Source organism: Eucalyptus grandis, chromosome 8 (assembly GCF_016545825.1).
Source record: "Eucalyptus grandis isolate ANBG69807.140 chromosome 8, ASM1654582v1, whole genome shotgun sequence".
Classification (NCBI taxonomy): Eukaryota; Viridiplantae; Streptophyta; class Magnoliopsida; order Myrtales; family Myrtaceae; genus Eucalyptus; species Eucalyptus grandis.
The window spans coordinates 8931651-8956210 of record NC_052619.1 but is presented as its reverse complement, the minus strand read 5'-3'; the positions used below and the strand labels follow the sequence as shown (position 1 = coordinate 8956210).

Sequence of the window (24560 nt, the reverse complement as noted above, 5' to 3'; positions counted from 1 at the left end):
TATTCTTTTTTGGCTTCAGGGTCAAGTATTTTGTCAAGCGGTCGAGAAGGAATTCCTCTTCTTTTGTTAAGACGTTTACTTCAGGAATGGGTTTTCCTGGTGAAGCGTCTTCATATTCGGAATTTGAAGAGGATTCTATCTCATTAATCTGAAGACCTTCTTCCTCAAGAAGTTCATGAGAAGAAGTATCATCATTTTCTATGAAGATGTTATTTAACTGATTAAGAGTATCGTCATCTAAAGAAAGTTCATTCAATTTTTTATTAATCCTACAATATTTTGAAATATGACATTTTCTACCACAAGAATAGCATTTAATGTCTTTAAATTTTTCTATCAGAATGAGGTCTATTTTGGTTATTCTGGTGTCTTTGTTTATTCCTACGAAGTGGAGGTTTGTTGTGATGTTTCTTTGTTTCTTTTTCAGGAGGACAAGTTCCCTTACATTTTGGTTTTGTTTTTTCATTATAAGAGGGGTCGTATTGAGCACAAAAGTCTCCTAAACTCCTATTGGTAAGGGATTGTTCTTCCTTGAGTTGTCTTTGTAATTTGATTGTATTACACATTTGTGTTCCTTGTCTATAAACATAAGAGACTATTTATCCATAAGAAAGGAGATCATAAGGAATTTGACCGCTGTAATCTTCCCTAATTTTATCTCTAACTTGGTCACCTATAATCTGAGGTAAACCGGCTAAGAATTTTTCTTTCCAAAAGGGTTGATTGCAGTCGGGTCTAATAAGAACCCTTTGAAAGAAAAGCTCTTTGTATTCTCTAAATCTTCCTAAGGATTTGCAACGCATATTGGAAAGGAGATCTTGGTTTCTATCCCTAATATGTGAAGGGTCTCCTACAAAATGTTGTGAAATGGAATAGATAAGGGTATTGACCGCATCTTGGATGTGATGTCCTTGATCATCATCCATGCGTTGGCCAAAATCATCTACCTTAGAAGCAGTTAAAATTTGTGTTTTTTGTTCATCTGTTAAGTAGTTATCCCACCAACCTTTTAGTTGTCCAGTAAATCCGGCTACTAAAAGATTAGCAACAGCATGGTCAGAAACATCTTGCTGTGTTTTGTAGGCATTAGCAAGCATTACCATGTTGTTAAGAATGTTCATAATATTGGTTTCCGCAACACCATCAATGTTCCATTCATAGATGGCGTCAGGAGAGTATTTATTATGTATTTTTTGTGATGATTCTTCTTGGGCAATGTCTGGTGGGGTAGCTCTACTATAATAAAGTTTCTGAGGTTGTCTCCAATTGAGTCTGTTAATCTGATTGACTGACTCATTATTGGAATTATCAGAGTGTTTGGTCAGGGTATTAATGGTGGGTTGGTCTGGAGTGTCTCTAATGATAAGATTCTGGAATTTAGGAGTGTCTAGTATAGGATCAGGTTCTACCTTGGATTTTCCTAAGAGTTTTTTCTTTTGTTCTATAGCTTTGGCAAACTCTGAGCTAAGATTTTTTGGAAATTCAAAGGCTTTAAAAATGAGTTTTTTGAGTGTGTCAACTTGAGGTGTAATACGGTGAGTAGGATTCTGGATGGTGGATTCTATCCTATTCAACTGTTTTCCTAGGGTTACTAAATGTTGATTAGTAAAATTGTTTTGTTCAATAACTTTGTGGGTGTATAGAGAGTCTCCTTTGTCTGGAAGCCTAAAGGGAGTGGCTGTAACCTCGCTATCTCCATGCTGGATTTTTATTCTCCTAAGGGGTGGATGATTGGATTTTATGGTTTCACCATTATCAAGTTTCCATTTGTAATGATGATCTAAAAAAAAATATTTCTTTTGGTTCAAGGAATTGTTCTTCTAACCAATCAAAGAAAAATATATGGACTTCATATTCATATATGTAGTCGTAATATTTTTGTTTGATGTCTTTTGCTTTATCAGCAAAGGTTTTGAAGAACCATTCTTTGATTTGTTTGTTGTTTTCAGAATTAAATTCTTTATTAAGAAAATTTTTGTTTGGTTCAAAATGTTTTTCTAAAACATTAAGCTCGGCATCTATCATTTGTGAATAAGTAGGAGAATGATGAGGAGAATCTGTATTTTCTAAGGCTGGTTCGGCTGATTCAGGCTGATTTTGTTGATAAACTGGCCTGGAAATTCTTGATCTATTATCTAAACCACTAATTTCTGGTTCAAGAGGTGTCTCCTGATTACTTCTACTGGTGGAAGGAGGTAAATGTGTTGTATCCCTTGTGGGAGTATCTCTATGTATACTAGGAGGAGGAGTGTTTCTATGCGTACTAGGGGGAATGGTGATTATAGGAGGAAGATTATGATTAAGATCTATGGACCTTGTATAAGAATTATGAAAAGAAGGACTAGATCTTGAATCGAAAGATATTCTAGGAAATCTAATGGTCACTCTTCCTTCTGGGTGTTGAATGATATTAGCAGGGTCTGTATTTTGAACAACTTGTTGGGGAATTTGGTTTTCTAATTCCCATTGTTCTGGTAAAGTAACTTGATTCCAATTAATAGACCTAAGAATTGTTGTATTTGCTCTAGAAATGTCAGTTTGGAGAAGAAGTGTTTCTCCTCGAGGGCTATGTTTGAAAGCATTTTCTCCAAAAGCGGAGGACATGGCTTTATAATGAATTCTATAGACAAGGGCTAAAGGAATAGATCCATCTGCTACTTTGTAATTATGGGTTTTGATTTGGAGTGTTAGAGCTCTAAGAATGTTCTTATCTTTAAGAGAAACTGAGAAATTAGGGTAACAGTCAAAATGTATAGGTCTTTTGTAGAGACTTGTCTCCACGGTACCTAGTATGGACTCATCATAGTTTAAGAGACGTGAATCCCGTAAAACTAAAAGAATAGATGTGTTAAGACCTTCTTTTGTAAGAGGTTTGACTCCTACTTGGACTAATCCTATATGAATGTAATTGTATTTTTGTTTATGCTTTTGGATGGACTCTTTGTTTAAAAGATGTATTTTTTCATAAGAATTAGAAAGAGGAACATCTCTTTCTTCGGTGGATATGACATAGTCTGATTTTTTGAAAAATTTCATCTTTGACTGTTTGTATATTTCTTTAAGCTATATTTTAGGAATTTCCCAATTTTCTATAGATTTGTTGAAATCTTCTATCCTTACTTCTTCTCTATGTATAGGACTGGGATCTGAGTCCATTTGTGATAGAGAACTAGAGGAAGATGTAGATCTTCTATGTAAACTCATACTTAAGATCGAAACTATTCCTTCTTCAGAACCGTTACAGAGCTAAACCAACGGTCTAACAGCCACTCAGGGACTTACGGCCTAGACCACTCTGTAGAAACAAGAAGGATGCCAACGAATGGCTCTTGATCTAAGAGTATGTTCTTACAAAGACTATCTATACCTTCCCACTGGCTCTGATACCATAAATATTAATGACCTTCAAAACGAAATAAAACAACAAAAATTAGAAATACAAGCCTTTAAAGAAACCCAATTAGAAATGAAACAAGAAATTTATGATATAAAGTCTCTTGTCATAAAAGGAAAAACAAAACTTGATGACCAAAATGAAATCACTAGTACCCCAGATACTTCTGATCCAACCTTTCTTATGTTGTTAACAGAAATCACATCTAGGAAATGGATAATAAATATTAAGATAAAAATCAATAATGATTATATTATTGAAACAATGGCACTTCTTGATACATGGGCTGACCTCAATTGTATCAAGGAAGGCCTTGTTCCAACAAGATACTTTGAGAAAACATCTGAATCCTTAAAATCAGCCTCAGGAGACAAACTAAATATACAATACAAGTTACCCGAAGCTCTAATAATAAAAGACCAAATGTCTTATAAAACCTCTTTTCTTTTAGTTAAAAATATGAGGCAACAAGTAATTCTTGGAACTCCTTTCATACAACTAATACAACCTTTTACAGTTACTAACGAAGGTATTGAAACCCATGCTCTAAACAGAAAAATCACCTTCAACTTCATAACAAAACCACAAAAAGAGAAGCCTAAATATTTTACAAGAACATTCTATTTCAGAAATAAATTGCCTTATAAAAGACAAAGAAAATCAACTTGAATTCTTAAAAGAAGATTTAGAATTCAAAAGAATAGAAGAAAATCTTATAAAACCAAACATCATAGAAAAAATAGCTTCCCTAAAAAAACACATAGAAAAAACTATATGCTCTACTCTACCCAACGCCTTTTGGGAAAGAAAAAGCATATCGTTGATTTACCTTATGAACATGACTTTTCTGAAAACAAAATTCCTACCAAAGCCCGCCCAACACAGATGAACCAAGAAGTTTTGAAATTTTGTCAAGCAGAAATACAAGATCTCTTGAATAAAAAGCTCATAAGAAAAAGCCAATCACCTTGGAGTTGTTCTGCTTTTTATGTCAATAAAAATGCTGAACTAGAAAGAGGAGTTCCCAGGTTAGTTATTAATTATAAACCTCTTAATACAGCCCTTAGATGGATAAGATACCCTATACCCAATAAAAAAGATTTGCTAAACAAGCTTTGTAGATCAAAAATATTTTCTAAATTTGACATGAAATCAGGATTTTGGCAAATACAAGTCAGTGAAAAGGATAAATACAAGACGGCCTTTACAGTCCCTTTTGGCCAATATGAATGGAATGTTATGCCATTCGGCCTAAAAAATGCTCCTTCAGAATTCCAAAGAATTATGAACGAGATTTTTAATCCTTATTCAGAATACATCATAGTTTATATAGATGATGTTCTAATATTTTCTTCCAATATAGAACATCATTTCAAACATTTATCTACTTTCATAAAAATAATCATACAAAACGGTCTTGTAGTCTCTCCTACTAAAATTGCACTCTTCAAGACCAAATTTAGATTTTTAGGTCATTACATCCATTTAAACACCATCACTCCCATAGAAAGATCAATCTCTTTTACTGAAAAATTCCCAGATGAGATTAAAGACAAAACTCAATTACAAAGGTTTTTGGGAAGTCTCAATTATATTTTAGATTTCTTTCCTAATATAAAAATCCTTTGTAAACCTTTACACCAAATGTTACGTAAGGATCCTCCACCCTGGACCTCTGTCCATACAGACATTGTCAAACAAATAAAAATATATGTAAAAGATATACCATGCTTATACCTTGCTGACCCTTCCACTTTCAAAATAGTTGAAACAGATGCCTCAGAATTAGGATATGGTGGTATTCTCAAACAAATCAATAACAACAAAGAACAAGTTGTTCAGTTAATTTCAAAACATTGGAATTCCACTCAACAAAATTATTCGACAATCAAAAAAGAAATACTTGCTATAGTTTTGTCTATATCAAAATTCCAAGGAGATTTATTAAATCAAAAATTCCTCTTGAGGATTGATTGCAAATCAACCAAAGACGTTTTACAAAAAGACATTTTAAACATTGCATCAAAACAGATTTTTGCCAGATGGCAAGCCATACTTTCAGTATTCGATTTTGACATTGAATTTAAAAATGGTTCTTCAAATTCATTACCTGATTTTCTCAAAAGAGAATTTTTACAGGGGATACAATCATGCCAAGATCCAAAACAGACAAAGATAAAGGCAAAGGCAAAGCCACTGCTGAACCCTCCAATACATCACCAAAGCCAAAAAGCTTAACATCCGTCAAGACATGGCTACAAATGGCAGAAAACAACCAGACATACTTACAACAAACACCTTTAAAAATAGAACCCATATCAGCTGAACCCATGCTAGCCTTTAATCAGTTAGCCAACATACTACCAAAAGAAACAATATTGTTACTTGCCCAGTCTTTACAAAACGTAAAGAAAGAGCCATCCAGTGCCATAGAGGTAAGTAACAATCCTTCCCCGCTTGCTACACAAAAACAAGCGGAATACAAAAGAATTTCGAATGAGGTGGTTATTAAGCCTCAGGCAACCCCTCCTTCTCAAAGATCAAAATTTTTCCCCAAAACATCTTTTCAAAAAATATTGACTGTGGAAGATGGATTCTTCGATAAAGATCCAATCAAATTTGCAGAAAACATATTTCTAAAAAATTGGCTTTTCAAACCTCACAATACAAACAAAACCCTTGCTTATTATGAGCAAATTTTAGTGGAAACAGAATCAGCAAGGTTCACTCACTTTGCTGATAAAAACAATACAGAAAATATCCTTTATTCCACTATATCCATCAGTAAAGTCATACACCCCTCACACTGGGGAGCCTCACCCTATACACCCAGAAAATTCCAAACCAGACTTACCCAAAGCCTGCCATACTCCTCCTCATATACATACTGGGACTACCAACAAGCTTGGTGGAACGTCTTTTTCAGACAGAATACAAATTTCCAACACACTGGTTATTATTCTTCAAAGACAACTTCCCAAGACAAAGCTTACCAAACTGGTTTGACTCGGTGGGATCTCTTTGGTCCTTTGGACATAATATTACACCCCACAGTCAAACAAGGATACAAGATTTTCAGTGAACACTTCATACGAACACCTCATGATATAAGGTTCCTATGCCTTATGCATTTCTTTATAATATTCAGAATATCTTGGGTAACAGCATGGGAATTTGAATACAATACATCCAATAGACCGGGTGTACCAGTACTTGTCCGAAAATACAAAACAAAATGGTGGGATGGATTCAGATTTCTTGATCAAGGATCCGAAGCTGCGGTTAAAACATGGCTAAATAGCCAGAAAACCCAAATAATCGCATCCCCATCAAATACATCGTTTTTGGGGAAAAATCCATGGCAAGTGCAGCACTTGCAGCAGTCCAAAACAGGGAGGAATACTGCAACATCCTTAGGACGATGCTCTCAGAAGTGGAAGAATCACAATGTGGATCTTCCAAATCTCAATACAGTCAAGACGGATCCTCCCAGTCACATCACAGTGGAAACACTAATGAAGACGACTGCTACGGGATCAATCTGGACAGAGATTAAAATTCAAAGACATCACATGCAGATACTGTTACAAACGACGCAAAGGCTACACACCGGAGCGTAGTAGACATACACTGTTCATTGTTCACTATTCACTTTACACTGTTCACTCAGTATTGTTCACTTTACACTGTTCAGCACTGTAGCACTTTCACTGTAGCACCCTCTATAAATACACCCACTCGACATAGAAGAAAGGGACCTGAAATTTTCAGATTTCTCTCTCTCCTTCCTCTCTCTCTCACTTGTAAACCATCATCCCTTCCATCTTCATCCTCATCTCTTCCATCTCCAAGCTTTCTTACCTTGTATCCCCTAGTTCCAAAGTAAGTTAGTGTTTCATATACATAGTTTTATACAGGGTTACCAACTTACATGATAGTTGGTTAACCATTTCTTGTAATACAACCATCAATACTCCCTGGAGTGCGGATTACCGCCCTAGTGGATGACTTGATGCTTTAGTTTCTGCATCTTTCAATACATGTAATTTCAGCTTTTTAGCTTTATAATACAAGTTCATACCACCTTTATGGTTGGTTTTTGTTTATGCATACTCTTACTTTATATTTTATATATTGTCTTTGCTCTTTACATTATTTTTAATTCTCGCGATTTTATTTAAGTTATTTACTTCCTTGTTTTATACATCATTTCCTTTTAGATACATCATTTCCTGCTTTCATATAGATCTGTTAATCTCTTATACTTCCTTGTTCTCTCATATAGTACTCCGATCCTAACCCCTTTATGGATATATATTATATATAATACGTAATATCTATAGAGATGGTTTGGGTTGGATCAATCTTAAACTCACAAGATCGAGAACTAACTTGCACAGTACAGGGTCTAGGGATCCCAATATCAAGGACCAACTTAGTCCCATTGGGAACCAAACTAGGACCGGTAGGGTTGGACCGGTCTAGGGTTGGTCTAGGATCAACCTTGAACCGATGTTTACCCCAATTTATAACACAGTTTTTTATTTTTATTTTTTGAACACCATGATTTTCTGGACCTCATTGCCCTATCCAGCAGTGATTCCAAATATATATACTATAACTAAGTGTAACGCCCTTCGAACTTTTAGTTTTCATTTGGTTTCTCAATCGGTAACTTCTCAGTCTCTTTTAATGGGTATCCTTATCGAACAACTCTGTCATAATAATCCGCAACTAGATGCTATCTTGGATCGACAGTTGGTCCATGGCCATCGATATATATCAATATCGACCGTCATTCTTACGGCCATCGACAATAGTTCAGGTGAGTATTGATAGCCATTAATCCTTAAATCACCTGTCTGCTTACACCTAGAAGCTAGTTAATTTTTGGTGCAAACAAGACCTAACGTATATCGAACTCAAGTTCCTTTTGTTACAATAAATTTGATATTTCATTATGACCATCGTTTCTTATTAATTTCTGGTGCAAACAAAATCCAACGTATATCGAACTCAAGTTCCTTTCGTTACAATCAATTTGATATTTCATTATTACCAATTTTACCATTGACTCTTATTAACCTATTCATTCCCCATTCTATAGTTTTATGTTACATTCTGGATTAGATATTTTTGAATTCTTATATTATTCGAGCCCTCTGGAAACCCTCTATTTGGTCAACTGGTGGTCAAATAAGCATCTTTGTGTCTCCATCAAGTGCCAAACTTCAATAGCACCAATGAAGGGGAAAGTGCAAACAGTCCCCATTCATCGTTGCCTTAAGCTCGAATCTTTACCAACCACTTCTTCAATAATAAGCATAATTTGTACTCAAGCAAGACCTTAAAAAGCTCAAGAAAGAAATAATAAGGAAAGAACCCCTGAGGGGTGGGAGTCCCTACTGCACACTTTCATATTCCCTCTTTCCTGGGAAGAATATATATATATATATATAGACACACGGTTTATATATACGAGAGGAAATTGGGGAGGTGTTGAATATGTAGACATTGGCATATTAAAATAAGGAACATAGTTCTATCAGCCCATCCCAGGCAGGCATGGCGGCCCCAACATGGGACGTTAAACTCTTTGCTGAGAAACCAAGGATCCAGTTACCATCTTTGTGTCTCCATCAAGTGTCAAACTTTAGTAGTACCAATGAAAGGGAAAGTGCATACAATCCACATTTATCATCTCCTTAAGCTCAAATCTTTTACCAACCACTTCTTCAATAATAAGCATAGCTGATGAATATCACTAGTTTCAGTGACTGAATAAAAATATTTGAGAAAATTCACTTCTAAGAAAAGGTTTGAAAAAATCAATTAGGAGTAATTATCAAATTTTCACCTAAACATAATATATAATCCCGTTAGAGCTGATTGTCTAATTAATTCCACCGTCTAAATGAGTTCCGGCACTTAACACGGAGTGTGCGGTTCGGACCTTTTGTTTTCCGTTTTCCTTTTTTTGGGGTCAAAGTTCAGACCTTTTGTTCACCATTGGTATTTTTGTCCCAGTCAGTAAAACGACAGACCGTCGTCCAACCAACCAAAATAAATTAACTTTTGACTTTTGAACTTCTGGATTTTCGACTTAAATTAGGTTTCTAGATTAGTTCCTGCATTGAAACAAGTAAGGATTCGAAAGGCAATAACATCTAAAATCCTTCATGGAATATGAAGTTCAAAGTCTCGATAGAACTATGCAATATAGGTAAACGACACAATAGTCTCTTTAAGTTATCCAGCTATAGAAAACTTGCTTTGACCGGTCATACAGACAACTACAAAGCTAAATGCACACTTCTTCCAGGAATTGGCTTCAAGCGAAGAAAAGTTTAATCTTGAGTAAATTCGGAATGATGCTTGTGCATGAAAGCAAAGCAAAAGGATAATTAAGGTTCTGTGTCCTTCATAATCAACCTCGCCTATATTGGCAAAATCCCAAACGAATGCACTTATTTTGGAACATGGACAGGAAACTCGTGAATCTCGTCCATCCATGGATTCTTCTCCTTCGCCGGGTTGACAGTCCTTAGTGCCTGCCATACTGCTCTGTTGCATTTAAATCCGGACCTGGAGGCGATCTGCCATGTCCTATCGCCTTTCTTAATCCTTCCTTTGGCCTATGAATAGGCCAATTTGTACCACAATGAGTTACTCGACGTGTTCCCGGATCGGTATAGAGTCATTCGTGATGGCTCCGTGTGCCAATTGGTGAGCTCAAGGTTCTTCTGTACCTCTTCGAGAACAGCTCGGCCTCCAGCGTGGATGCAAAAATGCTCAAAGGCCATCTTGAAGTCGGAATGTACGGCCTAACCTTCATCTTCAACACTTGGTCGTGAAGAACAAGAACTGCTTCGACATCGGGAGCACTAATGGGCTGAGGGTCATGATGTTGGTCTTTAGGGCTTCCTTGGCGACCGCCATCAAGTCCTTGGAGATAGACAAGCCGATTTTCTTCTTCTCGTCCTCTCGCTGGAACGCACAGTTGTAGCTCTTGTCATCCAAGCCTTTGTGGGTGCGTACAGTGTGGACGAGTTGGTTTTTGGAGTGGCAGCGGTCGGAGGACCGATTGGAGAGGAGGATCGCTGCACCACCCATTCGAAAGAGGCAGTTCGAGACGAGCATCAATTGGTCATTGCCGAAGTACCAGTTGAGGGTGATGTTCTCAATGCTCACCACTAGGGCATAAGAGTTACGGTGAACCTGGTGATTAATACACAAGAGAATTAATAAGATTAAGCAGAAGTTTCATTTTCATGAGACCAAAATTTTATTTCCCTACTAAGAAAACCTAGAAACTTTTGTACCTAGTAGATATAACAGATTGTAAATTGGTAATGTATTAAGTTATATTCTTGTTTGACGTCATCTAGGTTTCGAGGGTTCTGAGTTCAAAGCACTCACTACCTCCCACGTTCCAGCCAACCAAAAAGTAAACTAGGGAGAAAAGACACTTGAAGTTTTACTGTCGGCACAACCAAAAAAAGTTGTTTCTTTTTTTTGTGTGTGTCCTGATTCTAATTTTTATGAAATGTTTTTAAGTTACATAACACACTATCAACATAAAGTGGCCTGCTATTCAGTAATGAACCTGATAAAATTCCTGTTACCCAACTTATATTTAGCAATTCGTTTGTCAACGAAAGTTTTCATTCCACGTTTGATTGGATAGCACTGTGGGTGTTGTTCATAGAAGGTTCTAGTTATCAAACTTGTACTTTGAAGAATAGAAAAAGAGAGGAAAAAAGAAACCAAACCTATAACAACTACTTAGCAAGGTCAATAGAAATCGATCCAGCACTGCAATCCATCCCACCAAGATTGTAGCTTGACAAATTGACAAGAAACGAAGGAAAAAAAGGAGGAAATTTCTCTGTATATTAATCTCATACAAGTACATTAATTCATTTATAGTGCAAGAATGAAAAAGAAGAAAATGAAATAATATACAATGAATTATAAATTTCCTATTTACTAAAACTATCATATATTCACTAAATCAATCAGCTTGCAATTAGGATCGATGTCATGATCACAATCCACGATCACAATCTTCAATTGTATCTCCAACACTCCCCCTTAAGCTGGTGGCCTATATATATCAAGGACACCTAGCTTGCTCAGTAGGTAAGTATGTTGTCTTTGACATAGTGGCTTAGTGAAGATGTCTGCAGGTTGATCCATTGTTCCAATTCCTTTTGTTAGGAGGACTCCTTCTTTGATCGTCTCGTGTGCAGTGGCAATCAACTTCTATATGTTTCGTTCTTTCATGAAAGACTGGATTTGCTGCCAATTTGAGTGCAGCATCGTTATCACAAAATAATTCAGTTGGTCCACTAACTTGTAACCCAAGATTTGAGAGTAATCCTCGAATCCAAACCACTTCGCAAGTAGTTTTTGCCATGGCTCGATACTTTGATTTGGCTTATGATAATGACACAGTTGGTTGCTTCTTCAATTTCCACAAGATTAATGACTTTCCCAATTTGATGCAGAAACCAGTAATAGATCTTCTAGTCATCAGGTAAGTAGCATAATCTGTATCAAAGAAAGCTGTCATCTTCATATTGCAATCACGAGATAAGAAAATTCTAAGTCCTGGACATCTCTTCAAATATTTCACAACTTTTAGAGCTGCATTCATATGGGAATGTTTTGGACTATGCATGAATTGACTGAGTATCTGCACTGCATAATATATATCAGGTCTTGTCATAGTAAGATATATTAATTTACCAACAAGTCGTTGATATCCCGATGTATCTTTGAGCAGTGGATCCTCAATAAATGAAGAGGAGTTCAAATGATATTCATGAGTAGTCAACTTGGTATTCTATTCAATTGGTATGATAGCTAGTTTGCATCCAGATAATCCAGCTTTAGAAACAATTTCTAGGATGAACTTCCTCTGATTGAGATTGATACCTTTATTAGATCAGACAATTTCAATGTCAAGAAAATATTTAGGTGGTCCCAAATCCTTGATATGGAAAGTAGAATGCAAATATTCTTTAAATCTTGCAACATAAGAGTCATTGTTTCCCATAACAAGTATATCATCAACATATATCAGCAAATAGATTGATGAATTACCTTCATTCCATTTAAACAAGGCGTGGTCATACTTAGAATGCTGAAATCCTACATGAGTCAGCACAATAGTGAACTTGACGTACCATTGCCTAGATGCCTGTTTTAATCCATACAGGGATTTGCGTAGACGACATACCCGAGACTCCCCCTGTGCGCGTAATCCTTGTGGAAGCTCACTATAGATCTCTTCATCTAGATCGCCATGAAGAAAAGCATTGTGAACATCCATATGATGTAATGACCAATTTCGAATTGCTGCAATGGATAAGAAGGAACAAACAATGACTTCTTTGGCAACATGTGAGAAGGTCTCATGATAGTCAAAACCTTCTCTTTTAGTAAACCCCTTAGCCACTAGTCGAGCTTTATACCGTTTAATTGAACCATCTACCCAAAACTTGATATTATATACCCATTTACATTCGATTGGTTTCTGGTGTGGAGGTATTGGGATATATTTCAGGTATGATTCTCTATCAGGGCAGTAAGTTCCGATTCCATTGCGTGTTGCCACCGGGGATCACGTGATGGTTCATGGAAAGAAGAAGGTTCGTGCTCTTTCGGGAGGTGGCTAATGCAACACATATGTTCCGGTGATAGCTGATTAAAAGACACATATGAAGAGACAAAATACATCGTACTTGGAGAACGCAATGCAGAACAAATGTAGTCCTTTTTTCCATGTGGGTGGGCGAGTTTGCCATCCATAATGTCGAGGCTGCTCAACTACTATTGGTTTAGGTGTTGGGAAAGACTCAAAAGTAGTTACCGATGGAGCCAATGCAAAAGAAGAATCCTTAGATAACTCTGAAGGTAAACCGTCTTTAGAAATAGTGGTGTCCTTCAGGATATAAATGGATGGCTCTAGAGCAACGAATAGATATTGAGAAGCCATGGATACATCTTCTTCGCATAGAAAAGGCCTATGACTTTGGGGTGATGATGAAGTCAATGAAGATATCATATCCTTAAATGGAAATACATACTTGTAAAAAATGACGTCCCTACTTATGAAGAAATGCCCTGTAGAAATCTCCATAACTCGATAGCCTTTTTGAAGTGGCAGGTATCCCATAAATACACATTTAGTGGCACGGGGGCCCATTTTATTCATAGGACCCACATTTGTCGCATAATATAAACAACCAAATACTCAGAGATGATAATTGTTAGGCTGTCTATTATAAAGCATTTCAAAAGGAGTTTTCCTATCGTGGATACAAGTTGGCATGCGATTAATCAAATAGGTGGCAGTGACCACTCAATCTCCCTAGAAACCTTCAGGAATGGAGGCTTGATATTTTAATGCACGTGCTACTTCTAAGAGATGTCTGTGCTTACTGTGACATCCCGATTTTGCGATTCTGATTTCAATTGAATAAGTCGGGCATTTCACCTTTGCGCCTATAGCTCTTTTCTTTGAGTTGGCCACCCATGAGATAACTAATCTATCAGGTGAAGCCGTTAAGGAATCTAAACACAATAGACTTGAGAATACGGCCAAGAACCGACTGCTCGATCGTACTAATCTGCAAGGCTCATTACGACATAGATCGATTAGAGACCGGAGATAGGTCGATTCGATAGAACCATGTGATTAAATGTCCGTGATTCCACTTAATTGCAAAATTTTGATCGATCGGCACTATACCGATTTTTTTGTCGTTTTGGTACCCTGTGTCCGTATTTGAAACCTTGAGATTTTCACAACAACCGAGAGTTGCCAATGTGTCGAAGATGCACTTTGTGACTTGAAAATAATCAACCACATGTCAATTGCACTGAAATTCCTAAAATCTACTCGGTCGATTAGGACGCGCTAAAGTTGCGCCAGATTGAAATTAATCGTGAAATTGAACCCAATTATAGAAATTAGAAGTTCTGTCAAGTCACAATTCATTTTAGGAACGTCGACTCATTTTCAGAAGATTTTTCTACAAACTGAGATTTTTGATAGAAAAGCAAAGTAATGCCGTTTTTGTTCGAGATAATCAGAGGACTGCTTTTGATCGCAGCTTTGGTCATCAAGTTGGATCATTTGACAAGGAAAAGTCATAAGAATGATGAGGACATGGACGGATTTAATTGGGCTTTAATTGGATTTGTTTGGTTGAGAATTAAATGAAATTGAAAGAATGTGTTGTACAAGGTTTTGGAAATTTTATGCCACGGCGGAAAAAGAAATTTGACCCATTGATGATAGTTGTGGAAGCTTGGGTGAGTGGAAGGTGACATTACATGAGGTCATGGTGGGCCATGTGCTTGAGTGACCTAAGAGAGAGAGAGAGAGAGAGAGAGAGAGAGAGAGAGAGAAATAACCGGTTCCTCCCCCCTTTCTCCTTCTCTCCCATCGTTGCTTCTCTCTCCCCCATCTCTTCTGGTCGTGCGAAGAACCCAGCAAAACTGAAGAAGCCGTGAAGAAGCAACCAATAGCACCGTCTATCACAGTTCGTCCTAGCTGAATGTCGTCGCTACTCGCCGCTACTCCACACGCCTCCATTTCCTTCTCCCTCTCTCGTTGAAGCCTTCTCTCCTCCATCTCCCGTTGCTGCTCAACGTCCCAGCATATCTGGGAAGACGCTGGAGCACCCAGTAGTCTAGTCGGACCGCCATCATGCACCCCTTATGCGCTGTTCATTGCTTGCCATCTTGTACACCGCCACGGCTCCGCCTGTCTCTGTCTCCCTCTCTCCGTCATCCCTGCTTCAGTCGAGTTCCAGCAGCTTCCCCAAGCAGTTCAGGCCACCGCCGGAGCTCCCTCTGCCGCCGTACGCCGCCGCTTGGACCGTTGAAGCTCAGTCGGACCACCACCGGCCCTGTCCAGCTCAACCTAGCACCGGATCCGCCCTCAACTAGCAACGAGCAATGAGCAGCGAGCAGGAAAGTGGGTATCATAGTGACTATTTGGCCCGTTTTGGCTGGCTTCCCGACCCTGGAAGCTAGGCCCACCTTGGAGACTATTGACCCTCGCATCGTCTCCATCGTTTTGAGCCGTTCAGGTTGTTAATCGTGTGAGTTTATCCTCTACTCCTTGCTTAGTGAGTTAATTATACTTAAGGGGTGTTTAGATTAGTCTAATTAGGTTTATGTGGTTAAATTAGATTATTTTAATGTAAATTAGATTAGTTGTATGATTAGTTTAATGGATGTTTAGTTAGGGCTAATTGTATGTTTAAATTAGTGTAATATTGTTTAAGCCCTCATTAATTATTTATTTCGAATTTATAAATATTATTTTATTAAATTATATTATTTAATTATTTAATAATTTCGAAAATTTTGCCGGGATGACCGGTCGTTAGAATTTCGCGCTGATCTCAGCAATGTGGTCGGTTTGTGTTAATTGTATGTTGAAATTGAGAAATTGAGTGATTGATGATTATGGTTAATTATTCCAAAAGTGTGGATTTAAGTGATATTGATGAAGTTGTGGTATTTAACTTGAAAATACCCGGTGTTGGCTTTTAGCACCGTAATTGGTTTGTATGACTAGTTTGAATAGTTGGGTGTTATTGGATTGTATATCTAGTTCTATGGTTTATTATTAAATGATCAGCTTTGGCGAGTATTGGTTTATATATATATGTATCAGCTTAGGCGAACAATTATGACATACATACTTTTGGTGAGCTATAGTATACTATATTGAATATTGCGGCAACTTCTGGTGAGCTATAGTATACTATATATATTGCGGCAGCTTCTGGTGAGCTATAGTATACTATATTGAATATTGCGGTAGCTTCTGGTGAGCTATAGTATACTATATTGAATATTGCGACAGCTTTTGGTGAGCTATAGTATACTATATTGAATATGTTACAACTTCTGGAGAGCTATTATATTATCTATCAGTTACAGCTTTGGCGAGCTATTATACTATCTATCTATACAGCTTGAGCGAGCTATCGTCTATATATTTCAGCTTTGGAGAACATGTGTCGTATTAATGACTGGTTTGATAGATGGTATTGAATGATAGTTAGTAATGGTTGATAGATGGTACGAATTGAAATGGAAAGATTGATAGTATGATTGAATTGAATTGTACTGACGTGCAGGAAAGGACTGAGGCGAGGTAAGTCCTCTATCCTATTTGTGTGGCTAGAGCGCCCTGAGGTGTATTTTCTTCCTAATCGGGTCTTAGAGGGTATGACTCATTGAGATATTGTCTCATCCCGGTTGTGGGATAATATTTTTAGGTCCTTAGATGGCGGTCGTGGAGGACTTGAAGCCATGGACAATTGTGGAGGTGGAGACCGAAGGATCGGCGAGCGTGTCTGACTAGTTAGTCTTAGGACAGTTCCCTTTTTGTTGAGCTGGTTTATTTTGTAGACAATCCAGTGTTGTATATAAACCTATGTGTTTATAAGAAAGCTCGATTGGTTGTGGTTGATTGCTTGCTTTTCTATCCCAAGTTAAATGTTGTCAGGGGATTTGTTTCACTTCCGCATGCGTAATAAAATGAATGGGTCAGCGACGTGTCTTGAGAAGTCGCATTTCTATCGACCGCTGTGGGATGTGCACGTGCTCGAGGTTCGGTGTGTGTCTGTGGCACCCCTCGACGGCCCCCGATCCAATTAGGGTTGCCACAGTTCGCTTACCATTTACTTTTCCTAATAACATGTCACTCTGATACCATTTCAATTGTAGCGGGTCCATACAACATAGGGGTTTACACTTTTTTGTTTGTTTGTTTTGATAGGTCCCTTGCGCAATTCATATACGGAAGCACATCTAACAAACTCCCTTCCCTATATTCAGAAAACGATGCACACCTACCAAACATCTTATATAAGTTAAAGCCGTACACTTATATTTACATAAAGCAGATGGACATCTTTAGTCGGTACATCGAAATGCCATAGTTTCCTATACATGGCTATACTTCAAAAGATGACCGACATCCCCTCCAATAGTCGTACACTTAAAGTCCATCGATCAGTGTTGGCGTCTAAAAGCTCCTTCCTTTGCTATCCTCCTCCTCACGATCATCTCCAATCACTCGATCCGTCTACTAGTAGCAGTGGCTGCAGAGGCATCTTATCTAGTCTGAAATGTTAATCCCCAAAAGGGGTGAGTACAGCCACTCAGCAGGTAAATGACCAATAAACCACTCAATACATCATGCCATGCAATCATCACAATCGTAGCATCACGTGTCATACAAGCATCCATGCACAACATACCATGGCATTATGCACATGTCGTCATACCTCATGTACATCATCATCATATAGACATCACCATCATATCATACACTTACCATCATCACGTCACGTATGGCATCATCCTTACCATGCATCCTTGCGTATAACATCATCATCATATCACCATATCACATATACCATCATTATTACCATGCATCAATGCATGTAACATCATCATCATATCACATGTACCATCATCATTACCATGCATCCATGCATGTAACATCATCATCATATCATCATATCACATGTACCATCATCATTACCATGCATCCATGCACATCTCATCGTATCATGCATATATCATCATGCATAATTCAATTTCAATTTCATTTTGGACCGCCACATTTCTCTTTCCCGGGACCAATGTTTGCATCCCACATTCATCACTCGCGCCCAATCCTGACATTGTGAGGAACCTTCGGGCATGTATCCAAGATACAACCGGGCATCCGGCACCCCCACATTCCGGGCATCTCATATCCGGCACCCCCACATTCCGGGCATCTCATATCCCAACTGGCATCACGAGAAACCTCCGGGCATGTATTCAAAATACAACCGGGCATCTAAAGGGCATCGACTCATTCGAACCTCTGGGCATCTCACATCCCACCTGGCATCACAAGGAATCTCCGGGGCTCGCCATGAAAATGGTTACCCCAACCCTCCGAGCATGCATCATGATACAACCCCTCATCCTCCGAGCATGTATCATAATACAACCGGGCATCCCGACACTCCCGGGGAAAACCTCTGGGCATGTATTCATAATACAACCAGGCATCCAAAGGGCATCGACTCATTCAAACCTTTGGGCATCCCGACCCCCGGGGCATCCCGACCCCCGGGGCATCGTCGGCTCACACCTCCGACGGTATCATCATCACCACGATGCATGTTCTTATACGTCTCATTTTCAATTTCACATTCACAATTATGGCTCAATTTCAACATGTCATGCGATGTGATGGCAACCAAGATCATATTCATCATTGAATTCATACATGCATCTCAAATCATTATCGTACATGCAGCAAGACACCATCATCCATAACAATACACTTCATGGAGTCCATGCAATTTAAAATGGTCCATATTTCATGCCTTTTAAAAATTCCAGCATGTACCATTTTTGAAAATACTTAAATTAAATATCCATATGCTTCTCAAAAATCATGAAATCAAGGCATGTGATAGGCAAGACAATAAGATAATAATTTCATGAGAAATACATGCCCAATAGAGTTCCGCACAAAAGATATGATTTACACCAACACAGCATACAATTTCGGATAGAAACAGAATGTGCAGTTCTCGAATTAATTTGATTAAAATACCTGAAAGACCTCCGAAAATTATGAAATTTTACCATGTTATATTTAAGACACTAATTTATATTTTTATGAAGACTTCTAGGCCAGATTCGTTTTAGATAATTTTCTATAGTCATACGAAGCTTCTGGTTCCAACACCGAATCGTCCAGTGCATGCTTCTCCGAAATACTGAGTTTTCACCTACCTATTCTTCTTATTTTCCTCTGAAATTTGGATATGTTCTACATAAATATTTTCTCTACAAGTTTCATGAAGAGATCCAAGTAAAAAATCCAGAGTATAGTCGTCATTTAGGTCCATGAAGTCTCGGGTGTCCAACGGTACATCTCCAGATTTACCGTCTTCAAGAGTAAGTCGATTCACTAGGTTTTACTTGTTCATTTTACTTAAAATTTGAGTATGTTGTAGTTTAAGATGTTAGCTACAACTTTAATGAGGAAATAAAAGCCAAAATAAAACTCTAAACATGCATGCAAGCTCACACAAAGTTCTGACTCATACGGATTCAAGCGAAAACATTCCAGATCTAGCATCTCCGTAGGATGAGAGTTTGACCCCTCAAATCTCCATAATTTTACACAAAATTTGAGTATGTTGTAGTTTAAAATGTTAGATACAACTTTTATGAAGAAATCAAAGACAAAATCAAACTCTAAACATGCATGCAAGCTCACACAAAGTTCTGACTCATACGGATTCAAGCGAAAACATTCCAGATCTAGCATCTCCGTAGGATGAGAGTTTGACCCCTCAAATATCCATAATTTTACACCAAATTTGAGTATGTTGTATTTTAAGATGTTAGCTACAACTTTAAAGAAGGACTCAAAGTTAAAATAGAACTTAAAACATGCATGCAAGCCTTCACAAGATTCTTGGTCCAGCGGTTCATGCGAAAACAGCAAGCATCTCCAAGAACAAACCTCAAGTACTTCGATTTCTAACCTCTAAACATCCAAGAATTCAACCACACATGTAAGACACACATGCAAGAGTGGAAATCAATCCCAACTTGCCTCTAAGATTAAGCGGACGACAACAAACGAATGGCACACCGGCGATGGACGGACGGCGTGCGGGCAGCGACGGGTGAGCTCCTTCCTTTATCTCTTCCTCTCTTCCTCTCTTTCTCTCTTTCTCTCCTCTCTCTCGCAACTCTCTTGGACGACAGCCACTCCCTCTCCCTCTCTCTCTTCCTTTTTGGTTGTATTTATATTGCATGCATCCCCTCTTTGCATGGGGGACACTTGTCCCTAAGAAGGAGACAAGTGTCTCCTTTGTTGAAGACACTTGGAGGCCATGCGGCTCCTCCTTCTCCCCCTCCATGCGCCGACATGGGCCAGGCTTATGGCCCACTTTAGGCCCATCTCACTTGGGCCTAAAGCCCAAACTTAAATGGCCCAAGTTTATTTTTAATAATACATTTTAATTTTCATTTAAATAAACACCTAATTGCATAATAAAAAGGCCAAAAGACCTTGCAACATAGTTTAATAAAATCCAACTTATAAAATTCATGGCCAAATACATAATTTCCTCATCAAATAAAATCCTTGTTCTCACATGGACATAGGATGCGTTTCCAACAACAATAATTATCCATTTATATAAATACCAGATCATTCTTATTCACTTGGCCATAAATCTTGAAATCATAATTTAATAAACTCCTACTTATAAAATACATGGCCGCGAGTTATTTTTGGGATGCCACAGCATGGGATCACGTGAGGGCGTGTGACCACGCGTGGGGTGTGTGGCTGCGCGTGGGGCCTCCCTCGGCAATGCGCCACTCACGGTTTTGCCCGTCTCGACAAGCCCAGTATGAATTTATAATTAAATTTGATTTTTATTGAAGAATCATGAAAATCATGAAAAATAGAGCAAAAATTCTATGCATTTGAGTTCTAGGTTATGGTTGCTCTAATACCACATGTAAGATGCAAAACGTGCAATCCCATGATCTCATTAACCAGAACAAGAACACAGATTGAGTAGAAAGATTAACGCATTTGTTTTGGAATCCATCGTTCTTAATGCAGAAGCGGAAAAACAATGATCCAATGAGACAACCCCTTCACCCTTTAACGCTAGGTAAACACTCATTTTGTGAGGATACTTGTGAGAATTAGGTTTAAAGGAGATACTTGAGCACTATTTATAAATTTTCTAATCAGGCCCTCTCATTACGAGTCAAGTTTAACTTGGTCCACACTAGCCAGTCTCATATTATACTAATTAAGAAACCTTTTATGTCACCTTAGACCAATACCATAAAAACGATAAATTATAATATCAATTAACGTAGTCCATATTAGAAAAGCTTTTACACGTACCTCGTCAAAAATGGACTTCAAATCACAACTGATGATTGCACAAGCAAAGAAATGTTGTGGAACTCTTCACCGGCGATTATGAGTGTTGATAATGAAGTTTCGGCCAAGAACAGGACTTGTCGAACTTCATGACCAAATAATAGAGCGAAATCGAGTACCTCTTGCGCGATGATGAAGTGACTATCAACAGCGAGAGAGGGCACACAGTAGCAGTCGTGAAGATCTCAAGCTTCTGCGAACTTGGTGTGTTGAGCGTCTCAGAGTTCTTTTACTCTAATGGTCCCAAAGTTCCCGAAAGATGAATCTGAGAGAACAAGACAAAACCCGCACTCTTTAGCTATGATCGAGGCTTATGAAGTTGCCACGACGGAGGAAGGAGGGAGAGAGCTATAAACCCCAAAGATGAGAGGATTTTCTTGAGAAATTTCGCCGGGGCATTCTTCTTCTCCTCTACGTCACCCCCTTCCGTGAACGAGTTTTCCTTTTCCAGAATAAAAGGTCCTTTTTTTTTTCCCTCCGCAAAACCCTTACTAGTAAAAAAAAAAAGGTGCCACCTTTTTCTTTTCTTTGAGCTGCCACTTCCGGCTTATTTGGTCACTATCTTGTTTTTCTAATTTTCTATTTTTTGTTCTCAAGAACATAAAAAGAATAGAAATATGTTTGATAGCGTTAGTTAATTTTTTATTCTTCAAAATAGAATAACGATTAGATAATATATTTGGAAAAAAATAAAAAGTAAAAAAATCCACTTCTTTAAACTTGGGAGCAAGAAATAATGTAATATTTGCGAGAAGTATTTAGATTCTCTTTTATTTACTCAAATTTTCTTTATTTATGCAAAATAATGAGTTATGGAGACAAAAAGGAAAAAAAAATATGAGAAAGGCAGAAAAGAAGAATTTTGTGATTTAGGAATTCAAATTAGAAGCATTGGAAAGTAGATGCCAACCGAGGGATTTTAATGATTTATTCCCTAATTTATTGCAAAAAATAAGCAATTGTGCTGTGATAGGAGAGTCAATTTCCTGCAAGTATGCATCCCACAGTGGGCGAACAACCCCGTTCAAGCCCTTTAGGGACAGCCTTTTAGCAGAAAACTACTCAGTCCTTTAGTTCAGAGCCTAGAAACACTCAGAGATGCCAGAATGGAAATGCTTCTAACCTACCCAAGCTGCATTTCTTGAAGGATCCTACCAGGCTGGAGAAGAAGAGGAAATTAGAAAGCCATGGAGAGATTTTCACAAAGCACACACTTTACTTCAGGGGACTCTGCCCAAAACATTACACCCTCCTTGCCTTATATAGGCAATAAGAGGTCATAAGGACACACACAGGGACCTAGCTCACGGGTCCAGATACAAACAGGGGCACCGAAAACTTGCGGAAGGGAATTATTCGCACACCATGAACAGTAATTGTACTGTGAACAGTACCTTCCCTAGCCTAGTGCTAAAGTAAAAGTGAACAAGTGATTTGCTACAGTGAAATTGTACGGACTCGACGGTCTCGTCCGTCACGAGCATTGTAGCTACAAACTGAGTCATCTGAGCTGTCTTCTAGGAGATGGGCCTCGTATTTCTATTCAAGGGCTTCAAGATCTTCAGGTGAGAGGATTTGATTCAGCCTTCGTGATGAGGATGCTTGTTCACGAGCCCAATGTGATGCTTCTTCTTCAGCCCAGTTTGTATTTTCATCTTCTTGAGGGTCAGGAATTCTTGGTTGAAGCCAGTTGGATGGCTCTGCATAGAAATATGTGTCCATGCTTTGAAATTGTTCGTAGGGATCCTGGGACAGAGGTCCTCCAAAGCGTGCATAGGGGTCCTGGGTGGATTGAACAATGTCATCTTCGCTTGTCATTTCAGGCTCTTGGGACGATGAGGCTTGTCTGTATTGTCCGAGTGCTTCCTTAGCTTCTGGTGCTAGGTCATAATGATCCCACGTAGTGGGTGCATTATTCCAAACATCTTCGGGAATGGTCTTGTTTTCCTGGCACAGGATTCTCTGGAGTTCTCGATATTCATGTTCACAAAGTCGAACAGATCTAGAATAAAATTTGTAAATCCGGGCTTCTCGGCTGTTTAAGTTAGGTTTATAGGATGTGGTTCCTATTTCTAGTGGTGCATCGAGAATACTACCATTATTTCTGCAAAAATTCCAAGGATGTCGGAAAAACAGGATGGTATGGACCTCAGGATTTGGCGTCATGGATCTCAGTTCTTTTTCCAAGTCTTGTTTCCAACATGTAGGATGATAGAACCAATTTAGAAATTCTAAAAGATTTCTATCAGATTCTTTTTCGATGTTTCTTCCGAGCAGGAATATCCTTGTGAGGTTGGCAATGAATCTTCTGGTTGGAATTTCAAAAGCTATTAGATACTTATTGGTTAAGTACCATAATAACGTTTTGAGTTGTTCAGGGAAATCATCTTCCTTCCATATAAGAGGATGAATGAATGGATAATTCATATTTAACCCAAAAGGATAAAGAATCGAACCTCCATTGAATCTGAATAGGTCTGTGTGGCTTTGCCACATGAGGTTCTCCAGATTCTGAACAAGACTGTCGTTCTGTATTTGCTAAATAATCTCCTAGGGGTATTTCCAGCTTTGTGAGTCTCTGATGTTCTCAATTTTGTATTTCACTCCATGATTGAGCATATGGAAGGCAGGTCTCTTGATGTACATATTGATCTCGGCTGGTGCTTTTGGCCTTGATAAAAAGTCAGCAAGTACATTCTTCTTTCCAGGAATATGCTTAGTTTCAAAGGAGTATTTTGAAAACCATTCAGCCCATCGAAGCAGTTAGGAATTTGGAATCTGTTTCTGTTTAAACTTGGTCATCTGAGGGAAAGATGCCATGTCTATTTCCACCAGAAAGTGGTGGCCGATGAGGTGAAACTCAAACTTTTTGATTCCATTGTTGACTGCTAAGATTTCTTTGAAAGTGGAATGGTAATGCATTTCAGCTTGGGAAAACTTTCCACTTTTATGAGCACAGAGGAGTCTCTTACCATCAATTTCTTCAAAAAGAACAGCTGCCCAGTATTCGTCACTAGCGTCAGTTTGGAGAATCCTTTTGCCTGTTGATGGTATTTGTAATGGTGGGAGATTCTGCATAATCTCCTTTAGTTCAGCGACTGCTTTGGTCTAAGCTTTTCCCCAAGGTGGGGAATT

General features: G+C 38.3%; 1 pseudogene; it reads right to left on the bottom strand.

Annotated features, from left to right (window-relative positions):
• Positions 1–9861: 9861 nt before the first annotated feature.
• Positions 9862–24560, bottom strand: part of LOC104416209 — a 34382-nt pseudogene continuing 19683 nt past the window's right edge.